Source organism: Elaeis guineensis, chromosome 8 (genome assembly GCF_000442705.2).
Source record: "Elaeis guineensis isolate ETL-2024a chromosome 8, EG11, whole genome shotgun sequence".
Taxonomy (NCBI): Eukaryota; Viridiplantae; Streptophyta; class Magnoliopsida; order Arecales; family Arecaceae; genus Elaeis; species Elaeis guineensis.
In genome coordinates this window covers 22750360-22760581 of record NC_026000.2, presented here as the reverse complement: position 1 = coordinate 22760581, position 10222 = coordinate 22750360, and positions in this window count along the sequence as shown.

Genomic DNA, 10222 nt, shown 5'->3' with positions numbered 1-10222 from the left:
TACTCATTTATTTGAGAAATGAAGCCATCATTATTGTGTTGTGGCCCTTTAATATTGCTTCTCGGTAAGTGTTATACTCATTTATTTGAGAAATGATAGAATGAATATTTTCTTTTAAACCGGAGAACTTAGTTTTTTTTTTTTTTTCTTGAAAAAAAATGTTCAGCAAAAATTCTCTTCTCTTTGCACACATTTGTAATTAGCAATATCTTGGTCATATGCCTATACTTACTGTCCAGGAGGTATGGTTTCCCTGGTTGAAAAATTTAAGTATGTTTTCTGATTAAATTTCCTTATGTACTGCTGATCATTTTTAATTGTCACAGTAACTTCTTCATTGAATGCTAGGATTGACGTGCCCTTTGTCAAAACTGTCATTGAGTATTTGTAAGTATGAGATTTCTTGAATTTAGTGACTAGTTGATATCAACTATGAATGCAGTTAATATATCAAGATCTGGTAGTCTATTTTGCAGACTTGATAATGCATTATATCTTGTTTATGAAAAATGAATACAAAGTCAATAGAGATCTTATTTTTGCATTTTGCAGAAAGGGTTTCACATAAAGATCTTGACTCCATTGGTAGTTAGCTTGTCAAACAATTATTTCAATGGATTTCATTCTAAGAGTCTCTGCCTAGAGAAATCTCTCTATCTTCTCAACAATGCTATTAAGGCTCTAGTTCCGGTTTTTGCCCATCTATGGTGCCACTGATTTTGAGTTGATTTTCTCAACTTGTGGTAGGTTGTTTAGGAACTTCATTGGTAGTTCTGGCAGAGCTTAAAGTGCCACCTTTGTTAATTTGATTGTATGATAACCTGTATAGCTAGATGACCTTTCTGTCGGCATTTCTGTCCAGGCCATTTTGCAACCTTGGGGTTTTGGTTGGTTCTTGCAATTAATCATATGTGCCATTGTTTGCATTGCGTTACTATTTGTTAATGCTTCTTCTCCCAGCTTAGAAGTAAAAAGAATTGAGATTTCTGGTAACACTTTTCTAGAAGGGACATGATTTCTTTTGACTTTGATTATGCCAATTAGTTTTCAATAGTGAAAGTTTACTTCCTATATTGACCTTTTTGGTGCTACACTTCATCGAAGGCATGGTTCTTGAATTCTTATTCTACTCCCCTTTATACACTAACTTAGGGAGGATTTAGCTAAAAATTAGTCATCTAGTTAGAATGAATTTCATCTATATTTTTACCAACAAATGAGGCATTGCACTTTTTTCGATTTCTTGAATAAATATACAATACTTGAAACTTTCAAATAGTGGAGAAGCCTCTAATTCATTCTTTTGGCAATCTATACAAGTACAACCTCAAACCAAGGTGTTGAGTGCTGCATGCTGGTGTTGTGCCATTCTAATGCTTGGCATGCATGGGAACATATTTGTATTATTAGCATTACCAGATGCCATGTTGTCAGATCTTGGTGCACCAATCCTTGCCTCCAAAATTTACATTTATTATGATGTTGGAGGATTAGGGTATCTAGGATAAAGGAGGCTATAAAAAAGATGAAAATAGGAAAAGTGGTTGGGTCTGATGGAATCCTTATTGAGGTTTAGAAGTGTTTAGGTAATGTAGCAATAACTTGGCTGACTAATTTGTTAAATAAGATTTTAAAGACCAATAAGATGCTTGATTAAGTGGAGGAAGAGTACTATAGTATCGATTTATAAGATTAAAGTTGATATGCAAAATTGTTCTAATTATTATGGTATTAAATTCATGAGATATACTGTGAAACTTTGGGAGAGGTTGATTGAGCACAAATTGAGGTGTGACACAAAAATATCAAAGAACAAATTTGGTTTTATGCCAAGAAGGTCAACTATGGAATCCATTTTTCTTTGCATATGGAATTGGTTCAGTAACTTATTTTACAGTGTTTGGTTTCAATAACTAGCTCAACAATTACCCATATAATGTAACTTGAGCCATTACTGCATCCCTAATCCCTGCAACTTGTCTTGTGGCCAATTTGGCCATAGGACAATTTATTGCAACTGGGCAGCTTGGGCAGGTCTAATTACACCATACCTACCAAGCCACATCAAACCATGCGGTGTAATTTGGTTACTTATATTAACTGGTGCTGCAATGCACCCCATTACATGTATCCAAACAGGCCTTTTGCATGTGGCTGTCTTCTAACTAGTGAAAAATTGCCATGTATTGTCCATGGATTCTTGTGGCAGAAAGGTACCTTATCTTGTAACTGTATAAGTAAGATAGTATCGTGTGTCACTTGTTATAAGGAATTTTAGGTAAGAAAGGTTACTTCTATTAAAGCAGCTTTTGGGGAACTAGAAATAAACTTATAACTTAAGGTGGGAACAGCATAAGAGAAATATGTAAAATGAGATAGGAGTTGGAGCTGCAAAAGCAGTAGAGATTCTCCCATGAAGATGTGGAAAAAGGTTTTCTTGTGGAGTGGCTGCCTGTAGTGGGGTGCATCACAGAATATGTGACTTGGTTCATCAGTTGTGGTGGTTGAGCTTTTGACATTTGAATGGGATGGATAACTACATTAACCAAGGAAACTTATACAAAAATTTTGGGTTTCAAAGTTAATTGGGAAGTACGGTATTGTAGTCTCATACCTCTTTGTGAGGTGCTTTCTATGGTTTAAGAAAAAGGCTGGGTGGTTATCCATGGGATTGTATTTAAAGTCATCAAATGTTTCTTGGATGAGATATTATGCACAATCCATCCATAAGCACTCAACTCTTCCTTATCCCCTTTCCTTGACAAGGACAGGTTTTCCCATGAAGATGTGGAAAAAGGTTTTCTTGTGGAGTGGCTGCCTATATTGGGGTGCATCACAGAATATGTGACTTGGTTGATCAGTTGTGGTGGTTGAGCTGTTGACATTCGAGTGGGATGGATAATTACATTAGCCAAGGCAACTTATACAAAAATTTTGGGTTTCAAATTTAATTGGGAAGTACGGTATTGTAGAGGTTTTAGTAATAGTGAATGGGGGTTGATGCAGAGCTTTTAGCTGTTCTTAGCTACAATTACAGGGAAGTGGGGAAATACCGGCTTCAACAAATTTTTTTCAAGAAAATCTCCCCAATTATTTTTAATATGTGATGAGTGTCTTGAAAGTGGGATTCCTGTGCTTTTGGATTATCACCTTGAAGAGTCATCATCTCCATATAGTTCTTCAGGTGCAATGTATTTGCTAAAAAAGGAGTCTGAGTAAATCTATGGGATTTTTTATGGGGTTATCTATTATACCATATAACAGAATTTCCAACCAATCTTTCTCCGTGTCCAACGAAACTCCTGACTGCCTTTTTATTTTTTTCTTCTCCATGACTCCATAGCTCTCATGGTTTATTAAGAATACAAACACCTTGAGCTGACAGTCCATTTTATATTTTGCCAATTTGCCATGTGATGCTGCAGCCTTCTCTCTCAAAATCAAGAGTACCGCTCTTGTTCCTATTTCTTTCAAAATTAGGTGAGATCATATTCCTCTGTCAGATACTCTTTCCATCAACATGAATTGCATATGCCGAGTCCAATTATGCAATAATGGTACACTGTCACATTATCATTTGCTTTGCTTTATTTTGAGATGGAAGTTTTGGGTGTTCTGTGCCTGTCTTTCAAGTTTGTACTGCTCATAGCAAGGATCTAACAATGTTCTTAGACAACTGTAGCCATGACCATCAAACCTCTTCTCATCTAGCTGGGGGCTGTTTTATGAATCCTTTGTCATTTCCTCATTTTATAAATGCTTTCTTAAGCTGTAATTTGGTAGCTTAGCTTTTTCAAAGATTGGTTAAGTTTTACTAGAGGAGCATGTCATCATTTCTTTTGGGGGAAGAGAGAGAGAGAGAGAGAGAGAGAGAGAGAGAGAGACCCCAACCTTCAAAGTCAATGCATTAGCATGAACAAAAGATTTGGGGAGCACCGCCCAACAGCGCCCTCCCTCCTTTGGTATGTGCACATGAGACAGCATGTCTTTCTAATTCACTTGGAGCTAGAAATTTCTGTGCTAGTTGTTGTTGGTTCCTATTCATGAAGATTACATACGTCTTTATGAATGATTTGTGGCATAAGGCAGTACCAAACTGTCAGCTGGACCAAAAATGGTGGCAAATATTAATGCTTATGATCATTATGGATATGAAGATTATTGCTTTTGGTAGATGTCTTCTGTTTGCATCCATGTTCTAGTGTCCCCCCTCTTTCCTCACAAATTTATTGCTTTATTTCTTATTAAAGCTTGTCTTCATTAGCAAGCATAGGCTCAGTCTGCCCCAGAGCCTAGGAAAAGGCCTAGGCGGGATGGGGTTGCTGTGGCATCCCCTATCTCAAAAATAAGGCTCGTCTTCGTGTATTGAAGAAATAAGTAAGACAGACAGCTCTATGCTGTAAATGTATCAGTGGTATGGTGTCGGTGAATTTTCATTTTATGATTTTAAGAACTTAAATTAAATTTTGGCATATTACCTTTTCCAGGTGATGAATGCAAGGAGCTTTGCTTTTATCTATTGTTCTTGAATTTTCAGCCATATGCTGGGACAATTTATCAAGTATTCTATGCCATTGGGCCTTTTATATTAAACAATTCGAGTCATCCTTGCTTCTTTCAGAACTGCTTCTGGGAAAACCTTACACTGTATTATCATCACCCGATTGACTGTAATTTTAATTAGCAAGTACTTTAAATCCACAATTTTCTATACTAAATCTTTCAGGGAATCACTAATATATGCTCATTTTTGCCTTTGATCTATTATTGTCTATCTGAATGAGAATAGAGATCTTGGAGTATGGAGTAGAAAATTGGTGGGTTTATGTTTCTTTATTACCCCCATAAAGATACATCTAACGTGATTTGTAGCATATTAGTTAATGAAGACATTAAAACTTTCTCTGGTCATTTGCTTCAAGAGCTCCACTTAGATGTGTAAAGATTTTCTGAGTTGGTGCTTCAGAACGCACAATATTAGGGGCATATACATTTATGGTCAACATTGCCATTAACATGTGGCTTTCTCACCAAATAAGCAACACTTTTTCACACTGAGAATATTTACATATAGTCAATGCATCGATGAGCAACACTTCTTCACTTTGAGAATATTTACATATGGTGCATTTTAATTTTTATTTTGTTCACTTTGAGTGAGCTTGGTATATGACATGATACATATGACATCACAACAAGTCTCCTCTTCCCATGATATCTGATGCATTGTGGGAAAGTATTTCATTTTCTTAGTACGTGATGTTGCCAAAATGTTCCACTTTATTTTTCTTTTGCTGTTCTGGATCGCTTTTATTCTTCTCGTAAGGCTGGCTGAATGTTAAGATTTTTATGCTTTAATCCCTGGTGTTGGTGTTTCAACTGGAGTTAAATGCACATTTTTCATAGTGAAACCATATATTTTCACACAGATGGCATATTCATGGGCTGGAGGGTGCTAGTGAGGCTGGGGCCAAAAACATTCAAAAATGTCAAAATTGGATCATTCAGGAGAATAAAAAATAAAAGAAAACTTGAATCTGGCAAAAGGATAATGAAGAGGGCTGTTTTTTCTCAAAACTTACTTTTCTTCAACCTCCTTTTTAGTCGTGGGAAGAAGAGGAGCCATTAGTTCAAGACTAATTATTTTGCCCATTTGGATCATGAGATGATCAAATGAAGATTCTTTTTTTTTTTTTTTTTTAAACTTTAGTGATTTTGTTGTATCTGAAAATTGAACACTGGGTGAAGCAGATGGTGTGGTCTAAAAAGTATGGATAGGTGGGGAATAAAATGGGCAAACCCTCAAGGCTGTAGGCTCTATATGAGATCTAAGAACTCAAATTCTAGGGACTCTGTTGCAGCTCAGCTGCTTCTCAGGCCGTGTTTGTGACTGTCTTTTTATTACACTCCAAAGGGCCATCCATCAGAGTGAAGGCTGCATCAAGCTAAATATTCAAGAGTTGCCTCTTGTTGCATATCACCAGCATTACACTTGGTCTGTCAATTCTTCACTTCTGCCCCTTGACAACACTCTAGGTGGAATTGTGTATCCACCGTGGTAAGTGCCGAGCTTGCCAGAATTTGAACTAGAAATGCACCTTTTGGATTCAAAAAGATCATGAATGAAGTCTTTCTCCCATACACTAATTTTATAATTATATCTCTTCATGATTTTTTTAATATTTTAAAAATATATATCAATATTGGAAACATTTAAATATCTTTTATAAGTAACCTCAAAAAATAGACTAGTTGTCTTTGTTAATAAAATAAAATTATTCAAAACAGATATTCAATATTAAGGATCCAAAATAAAATATGGTTAAATATCTTTAATGAATAGAGTTATTCAAGTTGCTGACTTTTTTTTGATAGAATAAAGAATAAAAATCAATAAAAAGACTCTAAGAATGTATGGATTATAGATTAAACTTATGTAAATGTCTTAGAAAGGATAGAAAAATCTTAACTGATCAATCAAAGAAAAATTCACTTGTTGAGACAAATGAACAAGCTAGAGCAGTAAGAAAAATAAAGGAAAAGATACAACACCTATCTTGTCTAAATATACTTGTATAAGACACATTCAAAATTGTATAAATAGATGCATCTCATTATGGTTATGGTGGGATCCTAAAACAAAAGAGGGATGATTTCAAAGAATAATCGGTAAGATTTATTTATAGTGTATGGAATGACACTCAAAAATTCCTCTACTATTTCAAAGGCGATTCTTGTCATTTTAAAAGTAATTTGAAAATTCTAAGGAGATTTGATAAACTAGCAATTTCTTCTTTGCATCGACTATGAGACAACTAAAGATATTTTACCTAAAGATGTATAAAATTGGATTTCCAAACGAATCATTACTAGATTGCAAGCTATATTCTCTGTCAGAAGCTAACTCAGAGTTTTATGTTTGACAGGAAAAAACACATAAAAAAGAAAATCCCTCAAAAGAAAAAGCAATCCAAGAAAATTCTTGTACTAATACTCCAAAGCGATCTCCAGCTCAAAGCTTGATTCTGAGAAATTTTCCTTCCACATCTTTAAATCCTTATGCATCAATAATTGGGAACTACATTTTCCCTGTGTATTGAGGGCGAAAGAGAAATTTTTCACCTTGGATTACATGATCTCAAAGCTACAATTAAAGATCTCATGAAATACCTATCAAGAGGGAATTTTTTAATCCCTAAATCAAGGGATAAAGATCAACATTTTTTATAGTTTGGATGAATATATGCTATTTTTGGAATAGTAGTTTTAAACATTCATCATTCATAAAATTCAGGACCTATATCTCTTCTACCAATATGGTTTACCAAAATTGGTGATAAAATTCAGAGCCCCTGTAGAAATGTTTTCAAATAAAATTTGTGAAACGATCTCTAGAATCTATTCAACTCTAAATAAATTCAGCTTAATGAAATTCAGTGCTACAATAAGCTTGTCGTAGATTCTCAAACGGGAGTTTAACATAACAAATGGTTAGTTTCCACTTTCTTTAATCTCAAAAACCTAATGTGTTTGATGAAAACCAATCGTTCAAGGATATACCAATTCACTAAAACACCAACAATAAATAATGATATATCAAGTCGAGTTACAAGTAACTCAGGACCAAATCAAAGCTATCTAAAAAGATCCTCAAATAGAATATTAAAATCATGTTTAAGGTTGTTTAAGAATCTCCCCGACCACTTAGTATGATGTATGGAGATATGTATTATCTACAAGCAATTCAAAACTCCTCAACTTCTATTGAGGCTTCATCATCATGTGGAGCCCATGTATATAAAGGACAATAAATATTAATGAGATAGTCCATGTAACCTAGTTGAGCAAATTATTAACAAGAATATGACGAAGAAATTAGAAATCTCTCAAATACAGAAGACTTCTAAATAAAATTTAAGATTCTCCAAAGTACTAGCGTGACCATTCTAGAGATAACAAGATCAAAAGAATGGAGTGACTTATGATGCTAAAGTAAGAAGCATAAGTGATTGTATGGTAGAGATTCTAAGACAAGACAAAATGGCGTCCAAATTGAAGCGACATCTATAAGATGTTTCTAGTAAATATTCTCAAGTGAAATTCTTTGGGCATCGTATGTGGTGCAGAAAACCGCACACCGCATGAGGTGATTGGATCATGTGCGGGGCTTGAGAGACAATAGAAAAAAAAAAAAATCAGACTCCATGCATGATCCAATCACTGTGCCCAGTTTTTTTGTATCATACAGGGTGCACAAAGAATTGCTCTATTCCCAATAATGGTGAGTCCACTCAAAGACGTGGACTTTGATCTAGTTTAAGTCCAAATCTCTTCCCTTGGACGAAAGCCCATTAGCTACTAATACTTTGTTTTGCTTGAATTTGAGTAGTTTCTAATTTAGTAAGCTGGAGAGTATTCGTAAAAGTTGTGTTTTATCGAGTATATTGCTTCTGTATAAAATATTACAACTCTAGTTTGTAAGTTTGTTTTATTTGAAAGTAAATTTCTATTTTATTGAGTGTACTACTTCTGTACAAAGCATTACAGCTGTAATTTGTATGTTTTCCTTTTTGTTTTTTAAAAAAAATAAATTTCTATTTTAGCATATGTTTTGACTCTTCTAGTTGATAATGTGTTGTGGCTATAGACCCACTATGAAACATTGTAGTAATTATTGTAGCACAATGATATTATGCCACCACTAGGATCAAGAATCAAGATCTTTTGTAATAGTAGGCTCTTAGGTGAGAGGTGCCAACTAACTTAGCCAATAGCTATTAGCGATATTTTAAGTTTGTTAACATTATTTTCTAGATACAAAATGAATGAAATATGGAAAAAAATAATATATCAGCTTTGTTTACAAAGATATGTTGATCCATGTAGTTTCTACATAAGATAAATTAAACTTTTTGCCTTGAATAAATATAACTAATCGGGAATTGGATCTCATCGCAAATTGTTTTGGAGTGATATATAGTGCTCAGTTCTAGAATTTCAAGTATAGCTATGGCTAATATTTAATTAGGAAATTTTACTTGGGTCCCAAAACTTCCTCCAAAACTATTTAAGCATGCGCCCTCAAAAGTTCATAACATATGATTTTAGATTCTTAAATATAATGTTTACATTTCATAATGTTTCCATTTTAAAATCCTAAGACTGTAGGTTCTGCATACCAATTTCGTCTACTTTATGCTAATATTATTCAATTGTTTAGTTGCATATTAATCTATTATCTTGGATCCTGTAGACAAAATTAGGTGGTGTCACATTTTTAGACATCCTTTTTCTTGCTACACTTATTTCCGATGCATTTATTTCTTTTTTAATTGATTGAGATATCTATCAAAACTAACTTATTCTTAAGCGGCATTAATATTTTTTTTTTTTGGTTGACCTAAATTCATTCCATCTTGTGTTTTCAAAAATAAAATCATCAAATATACTCATGAAGAAAGAAAGAATAGAAGAAAAGAAGCTGCATTCTAAGTTCGAGTCGATCACCCATTTTCTTCTCCACTCAATGCGAATTCTAGCTACTCAAGATTAAATTAATCAAGTTTGTTTATCTTAATTAACTTGAGTCTTGTAAAATCTTGAATTAGATATTAGATATTGCCTTTTCAAATGAAAAGATAATAAGAAAATAATGGAGATGGGTTGTGGGGTGCGGGGAGGGAGCAAGAGAGGGACGGGGCAGGGGTGGTGGGAACGGCTTTCTGCAGAAAATGACTACTTCATGCATTGCATGATCCTTCATTTAATTTGCTTAGATTTGTAGTAAGTGGAGTGTTGAAAGCGAATCATAATTGTTTTCTATCATTTCACTAATATAAGAAAAGTCAAATTTAGAGAAATAAATGTAATAAAATAAAACTTCAATAATCTCTCTTACCAAGCCAGCAATATCCCTCGAAGGCATCTTTCATTATCAATTTTAATAACAAGCTCAAAGATTAGCATAGATGACTTTTCAAATTGTGTTTTGTCATCACAATAAGATATTTCCTTTTCAGTCCATTAAACTATAAATAAGTCCTCCCTATTTACATTTATCCACAAAATTTGTTCACCTACTCAACCATTCATTCAACTCCCCTTTCCCCAAGTTAGAAACAGTCCAATCTCTAACCAGAAACTAAAATAAAATAACAAATAAAAAAAGAAAAAAAAAAAGAGATTAAAAGAACCCCCGAGAACGCCTACGGTAGCGACTAGG